At 39.6% G+C, this 26,977-nt stretch overlaps 1 protein-coding gene across 2 annotated transcripts in view; it reads left to right on the top strand.

The window, feature by feature from the left end:
- SYNPO2 (synaptopodin 2) overlaps nucleotides 1-26,977 on the top strand; it is a 169,485-nt gene that overhangs the window by 106,770 nt on the left and 35,738 nt on the right. The window lies entirely within an intron of this gene.

Raw genomic sequence — 26,977 nt, 5'->3', positions numbered from 1 at the left:
GCCTGTTATCAACCGAGAACCAAAGGACGGGAAGGACCAAGCCATGTAAGAAGCGAAGGGAAGAACATTCTATGCAGAAATAATGTGTTTAGTTGCTCTGAAGCAGGGAAGGGCAGGACTGAGCAAGTGAAAGAAGAGAATTAAAAGCGGGGGAAGATAGCATGTAATAAAGTTCAACAATGAAGGATTCAAGAGAGTTCACATGTGAAAAAGACAGAGTCACTGAAGAATCTGGCATGTTCTAAGAATCTGGAGGACTTCATCGTGGCTGCACTTGAGGCTGGAGGAAGGAGGGGAGGGAGGGAGAAGGGGGGCAGGAGATGGAGTTAGGAAGGTAGATGGGGTGATCGTGCAAGATCTCTCTTGTGTGATGTGAATATGTCTAGATCTAGTTCTGTTCATAATCAAGACTGCACAGATTTGTACAAGAGAGTGTGGATGTAGGACTTGATTGTGGAGAATGGATCTATTTATTTATTTTTAAAAATTTTTATTTATTTATTTGTCAGAGAGAGACATAGCTCCAGCAGAGGGAGAAGCAGGCAGAGGAGAAGCAGGCTCCCAGCTGAGCAAAGAGCCCGGTGCAGGACTTGATCCCAGGACCCCGGAATCATGACCCGTGTCAAAGGCAGTCTCTTAACCAACTGGGTCACCCAGGCGTCCCTGGAGAATGAATTCAAAATGAAAAGATTGAAAATGTGGCCATCAAATGGCAGGCTGCCAAAACAGTCTGAGGAAGGACTGAAGTAAGGCAGTGGTGGGGAGGACCAGATTCAAGAGACGATCTGCGGTAGAAGCAACAGGATATGATAAGACGTGGAGTTGAGGACATGGAAGAGTTGGGGTAACAGTGAGGCTTCCAGCTTGGGAGGCACACAATCCATTAGCCAGTGTCACATATAACATACAGCTTCTGGAAAACTCCCTTGCATGTTCATGAGAGTGAAAAGGGCAAAAAATGCCTTACTGTTACTACAAAATCGTCTTCACCTCACAGACCCTTCAAAAGGGTATTGGGGACCTCCAAGGGTCCTTGAACCATACTTTGAGACTTGCTGTTCTAGGAAGTTATCTGGGACTCCCCCTTCCCCATCCCTCACCTCTCTTTATGAACTGCTCACCTCCAGCAACCTCATAAATGCACGTGACCTGCAGTTATTTTCTCTCTGACTTGCTCTGGCCTTTAGGTTTGGAACTCCTATACTGGAGCAACAGCCCTTGCCTAAACTTCCAAGCCTGACGTGAAGCCCTCCCATTGATGGTGCTTCTTCACTGTCTTCCAAATTTTGGATCCTTACTCCTCTGCATGGCTTCAACTTGTCTTGCTGCTCAGACATCTTCTGTTGTTGAGAAGGATCTCTCATTCCGACCAGAGAAAGAGCATTCTCTGCTCTGGACCCCAGGCAGGTGGTCAGACAGAGATAGGTTCACCTTCTGAAAGCAGAGGAGAGCTGAGAGTTAGCGGGAAGCCCGTGTTAATCCTTGAATAGGAAAGCAACATGAGAGAAGTATTTATTAATCTATTTGACACTGATTTACAAAATTCATTAAAGAAGGAAGAGACTAAAAGCAGGAAGCCAGATGTGTAATGTGGATGTGTGTGTGTGTGTGTGTGTGTGTGTGTGTGTGTGCTTTTTTAAAGGAAAAAGTCCTTTACCATGTGGAACTGAAACAGCAAAGCTGATAGTATGTGGGATTGGCCATTGTAGAGAAATCCAGTTTTAGAGGATTGACATTTATTTGGAAACCTTTGCCTTCAGACAAATTTACCTTGTTTTACGACCCTTCCTTGATTTAGTTTGGTTTTAAATTCAGAGGAAAAAAACCTATTCCATTGGATCAAATTGTCAAGTGCAGCTTGTTAACATGTCTGCATAAATTTCAAATAACTTCTTTCTTCTAATAACTCAACACTCAATTCGTGGATCCATCCTCTTACTGAATGCTTGTGTATGAGCCAACAACCTCCCTCCACCCTCCATTTTGCTCTACCAGCATGATTCTCTTAGCATACAGAATTCTTAGCCTACAGACTCTCATGACATAGGTTTTCCCTTGCATAACCTACAGCTTAGGAAGCTGTTTCTAGAAGTCTGTTTGAGAACGTGTTTAACTACTGTGAGGGTCTTTTCTCCCTCCCCACACTTTTCTTCTCAATATAGATAACATTATTTTTGCTTTTGATATATTATTTTGAATCTTCCAGATTGTAGAAGAGTCTCAAGTGAATGTTTATTTATATTTAGATGGCTTGAAAATGTATTCCATTAACAGATTAATCCCTGGAGTTCCATTAATGGAAGCATAGAGTGATCTAACGCTACTCCTAGTCTTAGAATCCCTCATGTTGAGCTAAAGCCTAACTGGTTGATCAATAGTCTCGTGCACCAGCCTTGAACTAATTAATAATCCCTTTATTCTTGTTGAACATTTGGTTCTTCTAGGAGGCCTCTGGCTCAGTCACTGCCACTATATTAGGCAACATTCTGGGGAGTAGTCTTATTTCTACAGATAATCTGCTCTCTTTCTCTGGAGCGAGGCCTTCTCAGACCACTGGGCCTGGCTGGTGATGCTTGAACTGCCCAGGGGATGAGGCAGACAGCAAAAAATACACCAATTTTAGCAGAAAACACTGACATCAGCGACAGCTGGAGCACCACAAAATCTATAAACACACTTGTTACTCATCTGCTTTCCCTGTTGGGCAAGCCAGGTATGTGGCCCACTTGAACATCTTGTAGAGGAGAGGTTTCCTAGGCAGGCTTCCTGACGGAACCTGAGATGAGAAGAATCAAATGAGCTCGGCATTCAGAGCATTAAGTGGGTGATTAGTTTAGCCTTGATTTGAAAGAGGAGACCTACCACCTAAATGGAATTTAAAGTGTTGAGGGAAGGAATGACAATTGGATTGGATGGCTCAATGGAACTCTTGTTGATTCAACCTATGGACTGGGGGCTTAGAAGAGTTTGAGTGGTAGCTGGCTGCTGAGGTCTTCTTGAAGGCTGTTTAAGAGGTTCTGCATCTAGCATCCCTTCATCTAGAAAAAGGCAGAGTATTTTATGAAAGGCAAAGCTAATTACAATGCAAATTTAGATCACATGACCATAAGCTTGGCAGGAAATGGTATGTAATTAACATTAACATGTTGGAAGTCTAAAGTTACAAATGCCAGGATCGCAGAGCAAGATGTCCTCTGTTTATGGTTTTTGGTTATGTATTTTATTTAATTTGTCTTTTGTTTTTGTATCCCAATGCCTGCCCATACAAGAATGAGATTATCTGGCGGGGGAAATGTGATAACCCTAGACCTTATGATTAAATTTTCTTGGCTTTAACCAAATAACTGTAGATCTCTGCTTGATAAATATTTTTATTTGCTTTTTTCAATCACTAATTAATAAAAGTGCACACAAACAAATGTGTTCTCATGATGTATTCAGTCTGTTCTTGCAGACTCCTCGAAGGTAAGGACAAGGTTTTACTTTCAGCACAATTCTCCACAGCGTCCAAGGGCCGTGAACGCTCAGAGCTGCTGTCTCAGAGTCTAAATGTCCATCATTATTTTAGCTTTTATGCAGGATGACCCCAGCCTATAGCTCTCATCTGTGAAGTTCTTTAAATAAATGTCTTTGTAATGAGCCAAAGCCATTTCTTCAGAAGACAAAACTCAGACCAGTTAGTGTCTTAGGTATTTGAAGAGAAATATATAGCCCAATTTGGAGTTCTACATTGAGTTCCAAGCCCAGCATAATAATCACAGCAGCTACTGTTCACTATATGTTGTGTACCTACTACTCTGATGAACATTTTATATACATCACGTAGGACAGTCAGTCATTCCTCTCAACAACTATGGTTATGACAGGCATCTTATTCCCATTTTATAGATGAGAAAACTAAAGTTCAGTGATTAACCTGCTCAAAGTCACACAATTAGTAAGTGAAGGAGGAGTTATTTGGACGTAGGTTTGTGTGATTCCAGAGGCCTTGCTTTTGAGGGGCAGTACTATGTGTGGTTGGAAGCTTTGCCTCTGAAGCCAGACTGGGTTTCAGTCTTTGCTCTGCCATGAGACCTGGGCCAAAGGACTGATTTTCTTCACATTTGTTAACATGGGGGTTAGTAGTAAAACCCATCTTGTAGTATTGTTTTGAGGATTAAATGTGTTCATATACAAACAACAGAACAGACCTTGACACATAGAAGCATTATATAGTGTATTCTGTTCACATCTAATGTGTGCATTATTGTACCCACAGTCATGGCGGCCCTCACACGCCTCAAATTCAGCATGTCCCAAACACATTCATTCTCTTATTTTCCCTAGACTCGCTTCCCTGGTTTGGCTGAGCAACTGTCATCCGTAGGTTTCCCGAGCTAGAAAACTTTATATTCAACTAGTATTTCGTTATTGATATAAATCAGTTCCTAATTTCTGTCAAATTCGTCTTGTAAATCCTTTATAAACATATCCCATCCTTCCCATTTCTGCATGAGTCACTGCCTCATCATTTATTGTCTGGACCTTTGCTGTCCAGTATGGTAGCCACCAGCCACGTGTGGCTATTTAACACTTGCATTGTGGCTAATTTGAATTGAGATACATTATAAGTATAAAATACACAAGAGGGTTCAAAGACTTAGAACCAAAAAAATAATGTAACCTATTTCATTAATGAATTTTTATATTGCTTGCATATTGAAAGAAAAACACTTTGGATATTTTGGAATACATATATATATGTATACACACACACACACACACACACACACATACATACATACACATACAGATTTTATTTATTTGAGAGAGAGCATGAATGAGCACAAGCAGTGGCAGGGGTGGGGGGCATTGTCAGAGGGAGAAACAGGAGCCCAATGTGGATCTTTATCCCAGAACCCTGGGATCATGACCTAAGCTGAAGGCAGATGTTTAACCAACTGAGCCACCCAGGTGCCCCAAATATATATATTTAAATTAATTTTGCTTGTTTCTTTTTATGTTTTTACATGGCTACTAGAAAATTTTAAAATTATACATGTGGCTTATATTTGTTGTTCATATTATATTTGTACTGACTAGTGCCTGTCTGGATGTTTCCAAATGCTTTCTTTTGTTATCTATGTATCTAGTCATCTATGTAGCTAACCCTACTTTTTTCTGTCTTACCTTTCTCTATTCCCTTGTTCATAGTAATATTAAATACGTCTTCCTGAACACAAATCTGGTCCAGTCTCCTTTTATTTTTAACTCTTTAATTTTTTTATAAACATATAATGTATTATTAGCCCCAGGGGTACAGGTCTGTGAATCGCCAGGTTTACACACTTCATAGCACTCACCATAGAACATACCTTCCCTAGTCCAGTCTCTTTTTGTAATTAAAAGCCTTTGCTAGCTTCAGTGGTCACCTACAATGGAAAGTCCAAACTGCATCTGGGGCATACCCCAACTTATTATCCTCTCTCCACCTGGCCAGCCTCATATCTTGCATGACTCTCTTCCTTGTACTTCACATTTTGGCAGTTCTGAACTCTATTTTGGTTCCCAGGTCATTTCATAACTCTTTGCCTTCGCACATATTTTCCCCTTTGTTGTGAATACTCTTCTTTCTGGTTTTCTTGGTGAAGTTTTATTTATTTTCCAAAATCTAACTCAGACATGACCTCCTCTAGGGAGGCTTCCCAGCAAGGTTCATTGTTCCCTCTTTTGCAATACTCTTGTCCTTTATACTTTTATTATTGCCTTTCCACTTGTATAACTTATTTTTGTATCTGTCACCCCCTGCTAACCTGAGTCTATAGAGGACATGACTGTATCTTACTCATTTCTATTTTGCATTCAAAAAATAGTGACTGAATAAAATAAAACTAAACTAAGCTAAACTAAAATAAAACAACCTGCTCTCAAAAGGAGGGTTGCACTTCTGTAAGATAAAAATAACACAAGGCATAAACTGTGCCTTGTGTGTGTGTGAGAGAGAGGTCAATGAATATCTATTTGTAGGAAGAGAAGTCAATTAATTTTGACTGAAATTCGAAAGAAGGTATGATGAGGTAGGGCAAACTTTACTGACTGACTGAGGAAAAGTCTTTCAAAGGTGGCCTTTTATAAATTTAAGATAGTCTAGGGCCTGACTCTCGGTTATGCAACTTCTATAGCAATCTTGTCATTGTTCAGACAGTAACCCAATCTGGGGATCCTAACTCTTGCTACTGAAGTCAGAGAAGACTAAGGGTAAGCTAGAATTTTGATTCCTTCCTTTAGAGAGAGGGAAAAAACATAATGACAAGAAGACCGAATAGTTGCATCTTCTGGCCAGGGCCTGTCTTCCCTTAGAAACCAAATTATTATGTAAATCCGGAATTTGTGAGTGTGGAATCAGAACAGAGTATGTAAGCTGAAGGCTTCAATGGCAGGTGTCTGCCCTGCTCCCCACCACGGTTGGAAAGCCCCTGATACTGGGCATGTCAGGCCCTTGGTCTAGAGACCTACTCTTTGGGGCAGTACTTTTACAGGTACTGCTTTGTCTCTTACCCTTTTCTAATTTCTAATTCTGGACAACTCATTCAGAAAGACACAATCTTTCTTTTGATATAGTAATACCTTCCATTAGGCTGCTCTGGACAATGCTCAGTCCATTTATCTAAAGTTACTTTGAAAATTCTGTTCTCATCCATTACTGTTGACCTCAGAGTTACCTCTCACATACAACCCCCTTTCCTTATTTCCAAGATGTTAGATGTCCTTGATTCCTGCCACAGTGCATTTGCTGGGGATGGGGGAGGGGGGAGGCACTGAGGAAGAAGAGAAAAGAGGCTTCCTGGAGGAGATGTGAAGATTCAGGGAAGGGTGGGGTGGGGTATTGGCATGGAGTTTGGAAAGCCCAGAGTTCTGCACTGGGAAGTCATCTATGACTTGGTTAATAATTGTTCTTGCTTGCTTATCACATTTTTATGAAAGTATATATCAGTTAATTGAGGAAAATTACAAGGCCCTGAACTTGGCCCTGAATGTAGATAGTCACCTCACTGGCTTGGTCATATTCTAAACTTTGTGACCTTTGTGCTCTTCAAAAGTATGAATGTGGTAGGTTGCTGACAGATGAAGCATTCACTATTTGTGCTGTAATGACTCTAAGCGGCAAAGCACATTTTAAAGGCAAAATATGTCCTTTTTGATGAACCAAGAAAAGAGAATTATTTTATCTTGTAATAATTTCTGTCTTATAACAGAGAATGAGGAGGACATATTCTAGTTGAAATAATGGGTTCCTGAAATATCCAACGCTCACTGAAAGTGTAATCTTAGGCAAGCGACTTCACATCTCAGAGACTTAGTTTCTTCTTCTGCAAAGTGGACTTAATAACTCCTTGCCTCTCAGGGCTGTCGTGAGGATTAGAGATAGTGTGTACATAGCAAATGGGTTAGCTGTGGTTCTTGTTATTACTAATTGACCATGTCAAATGATAAGGAGATTAAAATGAGGTTGCTGTTTTCATGAAGATACAATTTAGGAGTGCAGATGTCATGTTTTCTAATAATTAAAATATAAGTTATAAAGTGCCACAGGAGAAACTCAAAGTGATTTTTAATGAGTTCATACACTGCAAATATTTCTCTCTGGAGGGCAAAGGGGGATAATGAAAGGAAGAGCTCCAGGGAGAACAGCCATTTTATATGGAATCTGAAGGGGAAATCATATTTCAAGACAGGATGAACATTCAGGGAAATACAGGATGGATTCTAAACACAGAGAATTTTCTTTTAATCTACTACTCTCTTCAAGGTTTGCACTGTTGCCTGACATTTATAAAAGGTTTTCAAGTAGAGATGTTAAATACAAACATGTTCTGGCCCAAGAAGTTGTATTTTCTCTGGAAGTTCTGGCAAAGGAAAAGTGAAAGAGCTTTGGAAATGGCTCCTTAAACAGAAAGGAATTTCAAAATATGGCTCTATTTGGGGAAAAAGCAAGACTCTTTTTAATAAGCAAATGGAAATGAACTGGCTGCAGGTCACAGGAGAGCTGCCAGTTATCACTCCATCAATCTTTCCTCCCAGGTAGCAATGTTTGGTGACTTAATGAGGTGATAAGGAGCAAGAAACTGACACATGCAGAGCCGGAGTCAGAAGAAGGGGATATCAGAGAAGGTCATTCCCATTTGAACATTTCTTTGCTTTTAATGTTAAAGAACTTGCTAATAGGTGAGAACCCCAGAGTTAGTGTTAATACTGAGTTTTCTCCCTTTTTTGCCATGTTCAAGGAGAGGAAGACTTCTTGATGACTGCCATATAAATAGGAGACTGCAGAAGACACACATACACAGAAATACACACACACACACACACACACACACACACACACACAGGTAATGCAACACCCAGGGATCACCACCCTGGATTAATAAAATAGCACAAGCTCATAGTTGTTCACATTACACAAGGTTCCCTTCTCGGCACTGTGGTGTGGTGCTGAAATGCTGTTTAAAAATTTGTGCTGCTGCCTTCATACCATGGCCATATTTTGGAGCCTATGACTTCATCATGGTCTGAGTTGCCAGGGCTGGATTCCAGGAGAAAGGGGAAGGGAGGTAGACAGGAGGGACAGGAAGCAAAATAGGCAGGTTGAACAAATTAAACATTTAATTCCACTTTTTAGAATTCAGTTCTATCATTCGCACAAAAGGTCTGTGTATTATGCTTTCTCCTTCCTTCTACCCCTCCCTCCTTCCTTTTTTTTTTTAACCTTTAACTATTTTCCTTATTTTCAAATTACACACTTATTTGTATCCTTCCTTCTTTCCTCCCTGCCTCCCTTCTTCCCTCCCTTCTTCTCTTCCTCCCTCCCTCCCTCCCTCCATCCTTTCCTTCCTTCTTTCTTTCCCTTGTAAATGTTACCCATTTGCTTACCAAAATGGAAGCTGAAGCTATAGTTCTGCCATGCCCCCCTACTCCAACCCCAAGCTCACATAATTCCCCTTGGCCCCTACTCCACCCTTCCAGTATAATTATATCATATTTTGTCTGGATCAATATGCAATGCTTAGATTATAAAGCTAAGCTCTATACTGTGATTACTTTTTCCTTTCTTACACAAATGTTTCTCTCCTTAGAATTAATAGCTGTCTTTCCTTTTTAGTGTTCTGTTTGTCCCCAAACTCTTCATCAAACAATTCACCCCCAAACTCTGTCCATCTGTCTAAATAATTCTTCTGATATTTTAAGTCACATCAGGAACTCTATCAATATCATCTGTTGGGGACGCTAGAGTCTCCTGACCTGCTCTAATTTGGACTGGTAACTCTCTTTGCAAGGTGCATGTCTGTTTCCTGGAATCTTTCTTGTATTCATCCTGGGGATTCCTTTTTTCCTCTATCTTGAGCTGATCCCTACTTCCTAGATCCCACATCTCCTTTTTTTCTTGGTCTTCCTCATTTTTATGTCACCCTTCGTCCAGTTGCTCCCTAAGAAGGGTGCTGAGAGCTAAGTTTTCTGCGACCTAGACTATTGATGGCATCTTTATTCTGTCCTTACACTTAATTGATAATTTCTCTGGGAATAGCATTTTAGCCTGGAAAAGCCTTCTTGGAATTCTGAAGATATTAGTGTGTGCTTCAGTGTTGCTATTGAGAAGTCCAAAGCAATTCTAAAACAAAACGAAACAAAAAAAAAAACAAAAACAAAAAGAAAAACAAAAAAAACACCTAAAGCAATTCTGATTCTTGATCCCTTCTGTATGTTAACTTTTCCTTCTGGAAACTTAAAAGATCTTTTTGTGAAATTCATGATGATGTGCCTTGGTTCGTATATATTTTATTCTAGCATATGGGTGCTTCAATTTTAGGATGTTTTCTTGAATTACTTATTTGATGATTTATTTCTTTTGTCTTCTCACCTGAAATTTCTGTTATTCAGACATTGGACCATTTGTATCCATGCTTGAATTTTTTAAACTTTTCCCCTCTATTCTCATCTCTTTATCTCAATATTTAAACCTGTTAGTTTCTAGGAGATTCTAGAATATTTCCTCAACATCATCTTCTAAACTCTGTTGAGCTATTCATTTCTGCTGAGATATTTTTAACCTCTGAGAGTCTTTCTCATTCTTTTCTATATCCTTCTGCTTCATGAATTTCATGTCACTCTGAAGGTATTAGTGACAATGTCTTTTGGTGTTTTCCTCTTCCAGCAGTTTTTATGTTTGCTTTTTGCTTATTTTGGCCTGTCTTTTACAACAGAAGGTTTTAGTTGTTGTTTTTTTTTTTTGGATTATAGACGTTTTCCTTTAGATTAGTAGATAGATTTCCTTGGCTATCTGCTTACTATAGAGTGATCACATTGTGACGTTTCTTGGTGAAGTCCTAATATCTCTATTTTTATTAATTAGCTAATCAGAATCTTTCAGTCTCCTTCCAAAAGGGTATGAAGTCCAGCTGCCAGAGTTCTGGGAGCCCAGATTTGGGGTAGGGGGAGTTGTCTCAGTATCCAGTAGTTACACTTTCACTTAAGTCCTTCTTTTAAATATGGCGCATCTACCTTCAACTGTGCCCGGTGTCCTATAGGGCTAACAGAGGACATTTGCTTGGCTGAGTGGGATTAGGAAATGGTATTGGGGGGTTCTAATGTCTTCTTAATCTTCCTGTTTTCATCCCTACCATCATCCTTACTTCAAGAGGGAGCTATTCCCACAAATTCCTGAGTCTTGAGGGAGTTCTACAGAGCACATTGTGTTGCTTTTTGTTTTTTTTTTCCTTTCCTGACATGGGAATTTTGTAGGAACAGCTAAAAATTACCTTTGTTTTTTATAACAGAGGAAAGTTTAAAAATGGCAAATAAGTATCTACTTTGGGAAAACAATATGGGCAAATAGCATTACTGGGAACCTCTAAACAATTGTTTTGAAATAGCATTAACACCAAGCTTGGAACGTTCAGCAATCATGACTATTATATTCTGCAAAGAGAATAGATGGTTTGATAGTAAAAAGGAAATGCATTGGCCCACAGTATGTCCATGGAGAGAAGCTAGGGTGTCCCCCGAGCTTTAGGCAGAGGCCCTGGGGTGCCAGAAAGGCAAAGATGTCACCTTCCCTAGCAAGAAGAAGCTGTGAGTGAGGGAAAGGGGAAGCAACAATCTACCCAGGCCACACTCACCCTGACACCATAAGCAATAAACAATACAAAACTTCTTAAAGATAAGCCTGAACCTGACGGTGTGAAAGTTGATGTCCTAACCATTGTCCTTTTTACACCTTATAATACATGAAGACAAAAGGAGATTTTGATGAAGAACCTATTCAAGATGGAGTCAGAGTGTTCATCTAAAGGAGACACAACTAACACTCAGGAACAGAAAGTCTTTTACTAGAATACAAATTATCCAGTAAATTTATTTTAATAAATCAAACATCAAGAAAATTAATGCAGGAGCGTCAAACTATTTCTTCTAATCGCACTCTTTCCCATTTTGATATGGATTTCAAATTTGTTAACACTAATTTTGGGGAACAGACAGAACATCTGGTTTATACACTTAAAGGCCAACAACATTATCTCATACTTTTGCTTTCGTTTCAAGGAATATTAACATGTCAAATGTAAATGTGCTAATAAAAGAATCTGTGAGATATAGAACCAGGCACAAGAAACCATTCTTCACACACTTGAAAATGACAAGCAAATTGAGTCTGTCAACTATAATTGTAGTCCATGAAACATTTGTAAGACACCATTATTAGAGAGATAGAACAGGGAAGGGGATGGGGAGGGACGAACAAATAAATGAAACAACGTGACCTATTTGTTGGTGGATTATATCACTTCTTATGGGGTTAGTTGCCCCTCTCACTATGGGTCCTGGTAATTATCTGTGGTTATCATGGCATGTCAGAAAACTAGCCTTTTTTTTTTTTTTAAGATTTTTTTTAATTTATTTGTCAGAGAGAGGGAGAGAGAGCGTAAGCAAGCACAGACAGACCGAGTGGCAGGCAGAGGCAGAGGGAGAAGCAGGCTCCCCGCCAAGCAAGGAGCCCGATGTGGGACTCGATCCCAGGACGCTGGGATCATGACCTGAGCCTTTAAAGGCAGCCACCCAACCAACTGAGCCACGCAGGCATCCCAGAAAACTAGCCTCTTAAGAGGGAGATCCAGTTGCCAAGTTCTTCCTAGTCTCTGGGGCTAACCTGGAAGACAAGTCTAGAACAGCACCTGCTGCTGGACACACTCAGTAGTTGGTAGATGAATGTTTGCCCTCAGGAGTGAGGTGAAATGAGCTGTGGAAACTTGCAAGCACATTGGTCTAATTTTCACTGGCTTTTTATTTCTGTGTAAAGCAAACTCTGAATGAAAGAAATCATGTCTTAGCAAATATAAATGAGATTAAACAGTGATGGAGATTATGTTGTGGTATTGTGAATGATGGGTACCAACCCATTCACTTGAAAAAAATTTGAAAAGATTTGATGTTTTCTTTGAAATCCAAATTGTTTCATAGTAAGAGGAGACAACTCAGTATTTCATAAAATTTCTTTTATAATTTGTAAATTAGGAAAGTCTTTGTCTCAAAAAATTAGTACAGTTTATTTTTTTCCTTTAAATTATAATTCATATAGACTGTTACACAGTTGCTTGAGTCATCTCAAATGTTTCTATACCGAACTTTAATTCATTAAATTACTTTAATGTATTTATCTGCCACCTGACTATTCCATTTCCTCCAAATATTATGCACAACTAATATAATTAATGAGACAATTTTTCCTATAAAACAAGCACTTGGTAATTCCATTTCTTTGCTTCAGATTTATGTCCTAATAGAGAGGAAATTGAAATTTCCTCATATTTAGTTTCAAATGAAAATCAAGAACACATGGAAATCCATCATCTTTAGCATGTTAGATTTTGTGACCAGCTAGAGAATAAACATCATAGTTAGGGTAAGGCAGAATTTGAACTTGTTGTGTTATATTTGCATTGTACATTTAGCACAAGTATTGTCAAATGGTACTTGGAGTTTTTGTATGGCTGGAGGCTACATACGATATTTTTGAAGAACTAGTTATTTGTCTGCATGAACTTCTTATGGATAAAATTTAGCTAATGGTGCTTCCATGTAAGCAGTCTTTAGCAACACTCTGGCTCACATTATATTTACTACTTCTAATCCAGACAGTCTTGCTTTGGAACATCTTTGTTTTCAGAATAATAAAAGTTGTATACTTAAAAGAATATGCCAAAAAATCTCATAATCATGATTACAAACTCATCTTCTAGTCTCCTTGAAAAGTATCATTATTTGAAGCTTAATAGAGTTTTTTCTTAAGATTTTATTCATTTCTTTGAGAGTGAGCAAGAGAGCGAGAGAGTGAGCATGAGTGGGGGAGGAGCAGAGGGAGAGGGAGAAGCAGACTCCCCACTGAGCAGGGAGCCTGATGCGGAACTCAATCCCAGGACCCCAAGATCATGATCTGAGCTGAAGGCAGACGCTTAACCAGCTGAGCCACACAGGCGCCCCAAAGCTTACTAGAGTTAATGAGATGGTCCTCAAAAGAAAGTTCCTCAGTACAGATCTGCCTATTTGTCACACACACACACACACATACACACATGAAATGTTGCCCCCCTCTCCCACATATTTCCCTACAGCATTTTATAGAAAATAACACCTGCTTCAGGGGCCCCCGTGAAGCCTGTTAAAAATGCAGATACACACATCCCAGCCTCTGAGATTTGGTTTCCATGGAGGATAGGGAGGGAATAAAAACTGGGTTTCTGCCCTTTGAAAGTCCTACCCAGAGATCTGATGTTTACCAAAGCTTACAAACACCAGTCTAGCAAGCCATCACTGGTTGATGAGCCTTCAGTACAGCATGTCACCAACCCTAACATGTATATGAATCATAGATGATCTTGTTAAATGCAATTGATCCATCTGGGTTGGGAGCTGCAATTCAATGGTTGTAACAGGTTCTGGGATGATGCCATTGCTACTGGTCTGGGAACCTCACTTTGAATTGCAAAGATGGGACTTTTATAGCCCTTTTGTAGGAAAGCTAACAGGCATTTGTTTTGAAGTACTTTAGGAGATACTATAGTATTGACTGGAGGCCACATTGTGTTGTGAAAGGATAGCCCCTACAACAGCACTCCCTGAGCACTTGCTGTGTCCTAGGTGCTGTGTCTGGGCATCTCAGATCTCCCTTGCCCCTCCTCATAAGGCTAACCTTTATTTGTCCTTCAGGAAACCTTGCCTCCTCCAAGAATCCTTTGTCAGTACTGCCCTGGGTGTGCTCTCATTACATACTCTGTTGACTTGAATGATAACGTTATGTGGGGCTACAGTTACCTACTAATTTATTTATCTTAGAATATAAAGGTTTTTTTTTTTTTTAAAGATGTATATATTTATTTTAGAGAGGGAGAGAGAATGTGGTGAGAGGGGCCAAGGGAGAGAAGCTTCAGGCAGACTCCCCTCTGAGCACAGAGCCCAGGCAGGGCTTGATCCCACAACCCCTGAAACCAAGTGTCAAGAGACTCAACCGACTGAGCCACCCAGGAGTCTAAGAATATAAAGCTATTGCGGTCAGTATTCATTACTGACTTCAGAACCCAGAACACCGTCAGTCTCAGAAAACACAATCAGTAAATATGTAGCATAATTACCTACTTAACTAATTAACCAATCGAGGTAACAAAAACAAAGCTCTGACTCCATTTTTCTTACATAAACTCAAGAAAGACCTCTGGCTAGGTGAAGAGAGAGTATCTGAGGGCTCTTGCTTGTCCTGGCTGGCTCTGGCCCAAGACTTTTTGGCAAGATGGCGACATTCACCTAGGCTCTCCTCAATCAGAAATAAATAGGAGAAGAATTAGTCGATCACAGCGGGGGCATGACTGGCTTTAAAATGCATGAACAGAACACTTACGTGGACACACAGAGCATGTGGCATGACCCCGATTTCCCTTCTTGAAGTAGGGGATTTGGAAAACACTCCCCGAGCTCCGGCGCGCTCCCCCGGACCTGCCAAGGCAGACAGAGCACATCTGAGCGGCTGAGGCACCTGCCGCATTGCCTCAGCTCTGGCAGTTCAGGCTGTCTCTGCTCATGTGCTTTTCTCCATAAATTGCAGCCGAGCCCATACTTAGGAAAGGTTTAGGTTTTACTGATTGCCTTGTGACTTTACCTCTTCTGGGGCCAGAGAGATGATGGCGAAATGGAGTGATTGGCAGGAGCAGCTGCAGAGTTGCTTTATGGAGTCTAGATGTGACCATTTCCTCTGTGGGGGGAAGCTCCGTCCTCGCTGATGTGCTGTATTCGATAGGACCGCTTCATTTCCCCCCAGTACACTGGGAATTCCCTATTTCTCATTGGAGACCTTTGTTGTAATCTCATACCTGAAAGAGACTAGGAAGTACAAAGTACGTAATAGGTTTGGGAGTGACTGTTGACCCTAGTACTGAGGGAAATGAGACAGATATCAAGTAAAATTTAGCTTCCTTATGTTGTCATTTACTAGGCACACTTGCTGTGTGCAAGACATGCTTGGGGTTGTAAATATACAAGGATATTTCTATTACGATCACAGTGCTCAATGAATTTCACCTAGCCGCTAGTTTGGAAACTGGATGAGGGTTATTTCCAATGCAGTTCTAGGGCAGTGAAGCCCTTCTCCTTCCCTCTGTCTCTCCTCCCACAGACAGTAGACTTTGAATCTCTAGAACTGGGCCAAACAATGAGCTTCTTCATTTCCCTACGTCAACAGAGTTGCCTTCAGTCAAAATTCACGGTTGGTTTCAGGTGTGCTCTCTCGGTGCAAGGTTTTCAAAAGGCATCCTTTCCTGGTTTCTGTCCGCCTTTTCTTCCCTCAGCTGTTTGCCCTTGCATTGCCTTTGATGGAATCTCCTCTTCTCCAGCTCAGAGACCCAGGATGCGGAAGATGGATATCACATATGTCTGTCCCTTTAGATCAGTAGCTATCAAAGTGTAGCCTGCAGTCCTCCGGGGGGCTCTGAGATGCTTTCAGGGGAGCCCTGAGTTCAAATTGACTTTCATAATAACACCAAGGTTGTTGCTTGTCTTTTTCACTGTGTTGACATTTGCACCGATGATGCAAAAAGCAAAGGTGGGTGAAGGCACTCACAGCTTATCATTCAGGGCCGTGACTCTGACCTGTACTAGGAGTCATTGTATTCCTCACTGTCACCAGGTGACTAAGAAAGAAGATTCTGTTTTGTATAAGGATATTCTTGATAAGGCAGTAAAAGCTTGCATTTTTTTTTTAAAGATTGAATTTATTTATTTATTTAGAGTGTGAGTGCAGGGAGGGAAAGCAGGTGAGAGAGAATCCCAAGCAGACCCCGCACTGAGCCCCGACACGGGGCTCAATCTCAAGACCAGAGATCATGACCTGAGATCGTGACCTGAGCCAAAATGAAGAGTTGGACACTTAATCAACTGAGCTACCCCAATGCCCCAAAGCTTGCATATTATTTTCTTGAGCACACATCTTTTTAATATTCTATGTGACAAAATGAAAATATATATAAAGCACTGTGAATACTGAAGAACAATGTTTGTCCTGAGGAAGGGAAGCACTTGGACAGTCCTTTCAGTTGCAAGCTTTATTAGCCATTTTTCTCTTGAACACCATTTTTACTTTAAAGAATAACTCACAGACCCACTGTGGTTAATCAGACTGGGTATTCAGTAGGTACTTTCTAAAAAAGGAGCAAAATGAACCTGTAACTTCAAGGAAAACACTGCCAGTATTTGAACTTTCAAGGGAAAATTAAGTTTCATCTGCCACTGTGAATTTGACAGCTTCTCAATACTTAAAGACCTTTCTGATAAGAACATTGATTCTATTAAGCAGGGTGATTTTGCCTATTTGTGTAATGAAGTGTGTCAATATTTGGAAGATCTGCATAACTCAGTGAAACCCGTATTTTCCAAATGACAATGTGTGGTTAACAGAATCATGAGTGGGTAAAAAGTCCATTCAAAGCGCAAAATACAGCAATGGATTTTAATGTAACCAAAAATGGAAAGTTCATTGCTATGGTTTTAAATTTCACAATGCAACTTTAGAAACTACCAGTTGTTGAGTTTGATGTAGTATCAAAGAAAAATACCCCAAATTATCAAAAAGCTATAAAAACACTCTTCCTATTTCAAACTACATACGTACATACGTATACATACATGTATCTGTGTGAGGCTAGATCTTCATACACTTCAGTCAACACAACGTAATACAACTGAACGAAGAAGCACATATGAGACTTCAGCTGTCTTCTGTTAAGCTCAGATACTAAAGAGATTTACAGAAATGGAAAACAATGTCACTATTCTCACTGAATTATCTGAGTGTTAAAAAGCATGGATATTTTTCATAAAAACATACTGCTTACGTTAACAGACCAGTTATTATATGTTATAATTAATTAAAGAACACAATTTGTTAAGTGTCTCACTTTTTATTTCTAACATGGTAAATATCAACAGAACCCCAAGAACAAAATATTTTTAAAGTTTGCTTTCATTTATTAGATTGCAAATGGGTCTTAAGACCAAAAGGTTTGAGAATTGTTGCTCTAGGTCACACACTCTTAAATACTGATGCCGGGCTAAATGAAATTCCAGTTAAACCAAAACTCTGAAGGTGATCATTTAACTTGGCTCTTCACTTGAAAGGGCACAGTCCTTGATCAACTTGCCCCTGGCTTCTGCATCAGCTAGCTTTTCCTTTTTGCAGCCAGATGGCTCAGCATGTCCTGTGGCTGGGGTGGTGGCAAGTATTCCAATTATGTGAAGACCGTATTAACATTGTCTCTTACCCCACTTTCCTACTGAGGTAAATGTTCAGTGCAATCAGTGACTTTCTTGGATTACTATGCAAAATATTTATAAATTTGTACTATTCACAGTTCTTTAATTAAAACCTCCTCAACAATTTTACACGATTCTTTCCAAAAATGGAAGCACCATGATATCTTATATGTATGTATGCATGTATGTGTAATGTGTGTATGTGTGTACTGCAGTTCAACAATGCATAGAATTAGCAATCTGGAGGGGATTCCTTTGTTGTCCTGAAAGGAAAACGAGTCCCTGAGACCCTAAATGCCTTGTGGAATGATTTGGTTGCTTAATTAAGGTACGATTTCTTGTTTGCTACTAGGGCAAAATAATAGAATTTGTACATTTTTTAAAGATCTGTACCCTTGTCATGAGGAGGACATTTTTCATGTAATGTCTGCCTTCTTTATCTGTAGTTTTATGTATGTGCAACCTGAAGAAAAAACTGCTTTATCTAGTTTAGTCAAATATAGAAAAACTGCAGAGGGCTGTAGAGCTGTGGAGAAACAGGGCATTCCCAAAAGATACATTTTATGGATATGTGAGACATACTCAGTGTCTAAAACTAAACCATTTCAGTAAAAACACCAATACAAGAAAAGTATTTAGGGCCTCAGATTATGAACTCTAATCCGGTACCTAATGAGGCGATGCCTCAGATCCAGTTAAGCCTTTAAATAGCAGATCTTTTGTTTTAGCTATTTATTTTAGCTATTCTCTAAAAGGTATATTTTTCTGCATCTCATCAATCTAGTAAAGATGACTTGAACATTTTAAATGACTTGAGATCACTATTACTAATGTCCACTCTTTTACTCTAATACAATAGAGGCATCCAGTCCCATTGAGCATGAGAGTTCTTACGCCTTCTTTAAATGATCCTGTATCTGGAGTCTCTCTTTTTTTTTTTAAAGATTTGGATGTGTTTTTTTGGCTTTTACCTTCTTGATTTGACATTGTATTAACTATAGCATCTACCTCTATGCAGGAAACGTGTTTGTCTCTCCACTTCTAATTTTCTGTAAACCAAATGAAAAACCTTATTAGAAATGTGTAAACTTGTTGGGGTGTCTGGGTGGCTCAGTGGGTAAAGCCTCTGCTTTCAGCTCAGGTTATGATCTCAGGGTCCTGGGATTGAGCCCCGCATTGGGCTCTCTGTTCTGCAGGGAGCCTGCTTCCCTCTCGCTCTGCCTGCCTCTCTGCCTACTTGTGATCTCTGTCAGTCAAATAAATAAATAAAATCTTAAAAAAAAATGTATAAACTTGAACAAATAGAGTGATAAAGGGCCCCAGACACTTACAGTGATGCACAGAAGTCTTAGTGAGCTTTATTTATTACTGTATTTTGACCACTTAAAAGACTGTTGAGCTTACTTATAGGTTTTTTTTTTTTTAAGATTTTATTTATTTATTTTGGAAAGAAAGAGAGCATGTATGTGCATGGTGGCGGGAGCGCAGAGGGAGAAGCAGACTCCCCATTGAGCAAGGAGGCTGATGTGAGACTCTGTCCCAGGAACCTGGGATCATGACCTGAACCGAAGGCAGACCCTTAACAGACCAAGCCACCCATGGGTCCCTTATAGGTTATTTAGATGACTGACTAAATTCGTATTAGGTGAGGTATTAAAGCATAATAATTATTTAGCTAATAGTCATGTGCACAGTTAAAAAAAGTCCTAAAAATAAACAGATATTTGAAAGTAGTGAGTTCTGGTTCTGTTGCCTTTTCTGAGTAAGTTTGCTTCTCCTGATTACATATTTATCTAGTCTTAGATTTCACATAGGCTTTTAATGAATTCTTTAAAAAGTATTTTTAAAAAAATTCTGTATAAATGCTTATAGAAGGCATGTTCCTTATGGGTCAAAAGTCTTCCTACAGTCTTTCACATTGAATCCAACAAAAAAGCAGACAGGGACATGTCCGCATAGGCTCTGGTCCATCAGTATTTTCCTGAAAGAGCTAGGATGTTTACATTCTTCGGAAGAAAAGAAGAGCAGAGAATACCATTCCATATTTGTACTTGTTGGTTTTCTAGCATCATGGTGGCTGCTCAGTAAGAGCTCACAGCGGTTACATTGCAGCCTCGTTTCTGCCTGTGAAATCACATTGGTATGCAGATTCTGAAGTATGCAGCCCATGGATTAGGGCCCTCATTGCTGTCAAAGATAGTTATTTACTCCGGGAGTCTTTCCAAGGTTGCTACCAGGAATGCTTTTTACTTTTATGGAGACTTGGTCCCTAAGGGTAAAGACAGTCGTCCAAAAGGAAAACTTCCTGCCCAGTGTCTGTACATATATTAGTGACCTGAGCAGTAAAGTTCATAGCCTTCAAACCAAACTCAACATGAAAACAGGTTATTGAGCTTGAGTTGAGGTACTGAGGATAGAATAACTGAAAAATTCTAGTGTCTGTTTGCATTTGCACTCGTGGCATGATGTGAATATAGTTTAAGATTTATTGTCACTATTTAGACAAACACTTTGTGAAGTGAGTGCCTTATTCAATTCTTTATGCACTTGAAGAAAAGCCTCATTTCCTTTTAGGAATCAAGTACTGTCCTTTCAGAACATTTGCCTGAGATAACTGTGCATGTTGATAATCATCTCCCTTTTCTTCGTACAAATTCTTCACAAAGTTCTTATTTCTCTTGCATTGATTTCCTAGTATGTACTCTATAATTGCTTTTCTGAATTGCCTTCTTTGTCCTCAAGTTTTCGTCTCCTCGGCCTGCCCTTCCTCCTTTATTCTTAGCAGATGGTGGCCTCAAACCATTTATCTGGTATATGTTTCTGCATCATCTCTCCTGTCTTGAATATTGGAGGCTGTATCCATTTTTTTTTTCTTATCTGTATTTGGCTAGTCACCCCTCTTCTCTCTCTTCTTTTTTTAAGATTTTATTTTTTTATTTGACACAGAGAGAGAGATCACAAGTAGGCAGAGAGGCAGGCAGAGAGACGGGGCCGGCGGGGGTGGGGGAAGCAGGCTCCCTGCTAAGCAGAGAGCCCGATGTGGGCCTTGATCCCAGGACACTGAGATCATGACCTGAGCCAAAGGCAGAGGCTCAACCTACTGAGCCACCCAGGCACCCACCCCTCCTCTCTTAACCTTCTGTGTCTGCCCTTAATTCTATCATTCCATATCGGTTCTGGGTTCATTCTCAGAAAATAGAAACCTCTCTAGTTGTTTTAGTCAGAAATTCAGTAAGTACTTGTAGAATTGTTGAAAGATCTGGAAAGGCAGGCTTAAGGAAGGGCCTCCAGGAATGACTTCAAACAACTTGGCACATCTGGCTACCCAAGGGAATGGCAACATTTGCCACAATACGGAAGCAGCAGAGTCCAGGGCCTGGCTCTGGGTCTGGGGTCACACACCTCAGCGATGATCTGGGATTAAGAAGCTGCCAGCAAATATGTTGTATCCAGAGTAAAATCGTCTCTCAGATCTGCACCAGCAAAATGGGTGTCTCACAGTCTTAACGTCCCTCTCCACCATACTCAATCCCCAATACAAGTTTTCTTGCAGCTACGCCCACTGGGTTAGAACTACATCACACCCAGAGCCCTGGCTGCAGGAGAGTCTGGGATATGCTGTTACCTTCTCTGCCTCTGTGACATTCGAGGCACACACAAATGAGCTTGGGACACGAGTTGAGCAGTCTATCCAGTACTGCCACGGTCTTCTCCACTGACTTTTGATTTACTCAGTTATTAGTTACAGTTCATATTTATTTACCATATTCTAGGGATTTTTGCAAGTCTTTTCTTTTCCCCTCCATTTTACTGTTTCAATTTTTGCACTAAGTTCCAGGATGCCTTTTGCTTCCCACGATAAAGATTTTCCTGGGGTTCTTACTGCTTTTATTCCATTGTATTCTGCTCCTTGTTTTCTTTTGCTTTGTCATCCTGAAACTATATTGCTATTTACTATTGATTTCCAGAAATACTGTACCACCTAAACATGAATTCCTGACATCTTGTGACCTCATCTTTGGTGCTAGGCAACTCACCACCAAAGATGGAGGTTTGGAGTTCAGAACGTGGAGAGCAAATCCTTTTAAAAGTTGGATTATCTCCTTAATTTCTAAAACTTAATCTATGATCATCACCGCCCTTGCTGAGCCTCCCAGTGACCATTCTGACCATTTCTCTGGTCAGCTGAGGAGTACAGACCTGCTTAGGGCTGTAGTGTGAGAGGGGTGAGGGAATGCTTATTGAGTCTCATCTCAGAGATACTAGGAGGGTTTTGTTGAAGGCCTGAAGGGGAGAACTGAGGAAAGATTGAAGCTTCAGCAAGAGCTGCTAGATCATAGACTACTTCCAATTTCCATCAAAATGTTTTAATTTCTGAAATTTTACTTGTCTGAGACCATCTCCCTCATCCTCTTTTAGTTATCTCCAGGTCCCTGAGACTCCATGTTACGGATTGAGAATAGCCCACATGCGATAGGTTAGACTTATGCTAATTTCCTCTTTCTTTCTAATATATTTTAATAAATAGAGTAATGGAATCTAAGAAAGAGATTGTCTTGGTTCTGCCACTTACTGTGACATGTTCCAACAGGACTTGTCAATGAGCTACACATGAAAAGGCAATCCCTGAGAGAAGATTTAGTTTCACCGACAGCAAGCTGACACAACTGATATGCCATTTACACAAGACAGAATAGTTTAACTACAAAGTTCTGTGTGAATTCAAATCTGATACCTGCTTTCTGGTCAGTTCTGGAAGACTTGGAAATGAAGTGATAATAAAAGAATAGAAAAAGAAGCTTTTTGCATTTTGCCAGGGAATTATTAATTCCTAAAACCAAATTAACATTGTTGAAACTTCTCAGATTTATTCTATGAAATGAAAATAATGTTGAATTTCCCAGAGAAGGTCTAACTTTCCATGTTCACTTGGTTGTAATAAATCTCTCCTCCTGTGGATCAAGAAAGCTTTTTTCTGCTTTTTTTGCAGAAAGCAAAAAAACACAGTCTTTGGTAAATATTTACATTACCAGTATCTCTTAGTTCTGTGGTCTGATTAGACTGAGAGATGCTAATAGAGCATACAATGTTTTATGGATAGAAACTTCCTATCTGTCTAATGTGTTAGATGTGGAATGAAATGTCTAAGGGAATGTTCTCAAGAAAAAGGCCATGCATTACATGCTCATATATGTATGTTGTGTCAAATTACAGTTTGCAAAAGATAATTATACTTGTTCGAATTTTTAACATATTGGGTTATAATATTGAGTATTTTCCAATCTTTAAAGAATATCTTATATATAAATCTTAAAAGAAAAGAAGACAAAAGAAAGCCAAATAAAGCAAAATCTGTCTTTCCCAAGTTATGGACTGACTTGGCAAGTTCTTATTTCCTCCCTGACTTTCTTTACAGCCTCTGCTAATTGTTGCTACACTCCACTCTCTCTTTAAGATATATGGTAGGGGGGTGCCTGGGTGGCACAGTTGGTTAAGTGTCCAAATCTTGGTTTTGGCTCAGGTCTGATCTTGGGGTTGTGGGATCAAGCCCTGTGTGGGGCTCTATGCTTAGCTTGGAGTCAGCTTGGGTTTCTCTGTCCCTCTCCCTCTGCCCCTTTCCCCTCTCAAATCAATTTTTTTTTTAAAAAGATTCATGGTAGAGAATTCGAACTATTAACTACGGAGTCAATGTGTGTAATGGTTAAAAACACACGCTCTCAAGTCAGATTCCCTGGGTTCAAATTCTGATTCTTGCTATGTGATTTCAGGCAAAGTACCTAATTTTCTGAGTCACTGTCTTCTTATCTATAAAATGGAAGTAAGGTAGTCCATCTGAACACTCACAAATGGAAGTGTACATATTCTCATTGAAGTTCTATGGGGATAAATGGTATAAGCATGTAGAGGGCTTAGCATAGTAAGTGCTCAGTGAAGATAAGCTACTAGTATTTAAATATTTGTATTGTTATTTCTACCAGGAAACAATAAATAGGCTTGTCTTCTTCCACCTTTCAGTTATAAAATGTGTACTTACTGAGGAAAAGACATATACAACATTTATCTTTAGATTATGATGAATTGATGCCAAACATAGGCATAAAAACTGAAAATAAATCCGGATGTTTTCAAACATCTTGTAGACAAATCACCACCATTTTATAGCTTTTCTTTTCACTTGGCATGTTCATTTCGTGTGTGTGTGTGGGCGCACATGTATGGGAAACCCACTCATTTTTATCCATTTGCCCCTTCTCATGCACATGTAGGAGCTGTATGTGGGTAATGGAACTTAGTACATATTATTTCTAATCTTTTTAACCATCTAGAGAAATAAAATTCATTAGCTCTATTTTACACTTGAGAAAACTAAAACTCAAAGATGTAATATGACTTATCTAAGTTCAGTCAGCTAGTAATCATTGGAGCCACACAATTGAAACCTCTCTTTCTTCCGAGTTGCCATTCTCTCCCACTATGTATTTTATGAATCGAGGACTAATGGCCTAAAAAGAAGACTGGTTGATAAATTCACTGAGGGGCAACTGGGTGGCTCAGTGGGTTAAAGCCTCTGCCTTCGGCTCAGGTCATGATCCCAGAGTCCTGGGATCGAGCCCCACATCGGGCTCTCTGCTCAGCAGGGAGCCTGCCTCCCCCTCCCCCTCTGCCTGCCTCTCTCTCTCTGTGTCAAATAAATAAATAAAAATCTTAAAAAAAAAATTCACTGAGATTTAGCATTATCAATGCTAATGATCTTCATATCCAAACTTATTACTGACAGTAATATTTCATTTTCACAAATAAGAATATTTTCAGGAATTGGAATTTTTACTCACATATGTAGTAATACACAAATATATACATTCTAAAATACCTGATTACGTGCAATGTAAAGTGAGGATCTTTTGTACGCTAATAAATGAACCATATTGGTTAAGTTGGTGATTGCAAAGGATATGTCTAGGCTTGAGGGACACTGTCATACCATCTTGTTTGTTTTGGTCATCCTATTAGAAATGGAGGAAGAGTAGTCCTTCAGAAAAACCTTTGTGGCAGGAACAATATCACCACATTTAACATGGTTCTTGAGGAAATTATTTCCTGCTGTTCAGGAATTGCAGTTCTGCCGCAATTGATTCTGAACGTTGGCTTCAGAATGTGTGCTCTGAGGAGATGCTAACTACTCCTCCCATGATGCTTTTGCTTATTTGGATACCATTAAAAGCTCCACTTGACTTGTGTTGCTTCCCGTCAAGCAACACATGTTTACATGAGAGACAGGTCTGTTAAATTGGAGTTTATTTCTCATCCAAGGATCAATTTTTCATCTTGTTCCACAAACCCATGAAGTTGTTTAAAATTCACACAACGTACTGCCGATAAAAGGGAGACCCCTTCTCCCCACCCCCGAGATTGGGCCTTGAGCGCTACAGGGTATAATGACACAGCTGTCTTACAAACATAAAACCTCTTTGGTCCTTCAAAGGATGAATTTCCTGTCTGTGTTCTAGTACATCTGACTCAATTGAATGAATGGGTTTATGCTTTAAATAATGCTTTATCATCCACCTCATCTTACTTTATAAAAAAGTAAATAAATAAATTTAAGTCACTGAAATGTGATTTAACTCTAACCGTAGCTTAAATGTTCATTGTTGCATATCATTTTATCCTGACTTATTAACAGCTCTCTTGTGATTCTTTATCTTAATTATATGCAAGACAAAATGAAACAAATATATTTGGCAGGTAAATAGATATTTTTCAAAATTGGGGGCATATTCTCTTTCTCATTACTTTTATTGCTTCTTATAGCCATGCAAATATTTTGTAATGAACTAGTATGTTCTTCCAAAACAAATAAAAATGAGATAGTTTTGTCAGAAAATGGGAAACCACTGTAAATTATAATTTCTGACCGTCAAAGGACAGACCTTCCCAGAGCAAAATTAACTGAATCACTTTAAATTCCCCTAGTGTCATCATTTTGGCACTTAAAGATATCTTCTACTTTCAAGAGTGCCACTTAACCTGTAAATGCACCTGGAAATAGAAACTTAAACTTGTATTAGCCAACTTGTCGATTATTGAGTAGTGGGCAGCTGTTGGAGGTAAGTTGAAATACATTTCATGCCCAGTCAGAAATGAGTCTGGCTATGAAAACATTCTTCGGGAAGTATTGCTGACCAGGCTTTGATCTCTCTGAACTCAGAATCTTGATTTTAATAGTCAGAAAGAGATCATCTTGGTGGAAAATATCTAGAATAGGATCTTAAAGTATGTTAAGTTTCAGATTGTATGACATGTTACATGGTTCATGGGGAACTATTAGACTCACATTATAAAATGACATCTAAACACATTAGTATCACTTAGGGTCCAGCAGGAAATAGGTGGCATGCTCAAAGGAGTAATTAAAGATACTAGAATGTAGGGACTAAAGACAGGTTTAGGTGAACCAAAAATGATAATGAAGTGCTGGAGATAGAAAGTGGGAAGCTATTATTACTGTTAGGCCTGAAGAAGCAAGAAGATGGTATGTGTTACTGGAATATAACAAGACTGAAGGCAAGGGAGAGGGGCAGACGGACAGGAGCTGTGACTCTCGAGATGGAAGAACAGAACCATTGCCAAACCATGACCCAGCACATTCAGTAAGGAGAACATCTGTCTACCTGATCTCTTATTCTTCTTGCTCTTTGATCTCTTCTTGGGCCTTCCTGTTGACCAAATCCAGCCAGGAATAGTGCACAGGGAGCTCAGCCAATGCAGTCTCTAGGAGCCAATCCCCCACTGGCACAATGCAGCACCGAGGAGGGAGGAGAATGAACTTGGAAGGGCACAGGGAGAATAATCAGCATAACATTTTGCCATATTCTGAATTATATGGGATATAAGCCTCCAAGTATTCCTCACTAAGGAGCTGGTGAGGGCTTTCTGCCATTATTCTACTCCTCTGAATTTCTCTTTTCCAACTTCTGAAAGTTCTTTGTTAGGTTTTTATTCAGTTTTTGTTCCATGTCATTCTGGGCAAGAATATGAGGCAATCGTTATAGCAGGGATGTTTTTGTTATTTGCAAAATCATCCTTTTTTTTTTTCTTTTCCTTTTTGCTAAACATTGCTTTGTACCAAGACTTGAATAGTTGATTTCAA

Source organism: Lontra canadensis, unplaced genomic scaffold (assembly GCF_010015895.1).
Source record: "Lontra canadensis isolate GAN:19392208 unplaced genomic scaffold, GSC_riverotter_1.0 scaffold1, whole genome shotgun sequence".
Classification (NCBI taxonomy): domain Eukaryota; kingdom Metazoa; phylum Chordata; class Mammalia; order Carnivora; family Mustelidae; genus Lontra; species Lontra canadensis.
Note: the sequence above shows the minus strand (reverse complement) of the source record. Positions and strands in the feature narration are given on the sequence as shown.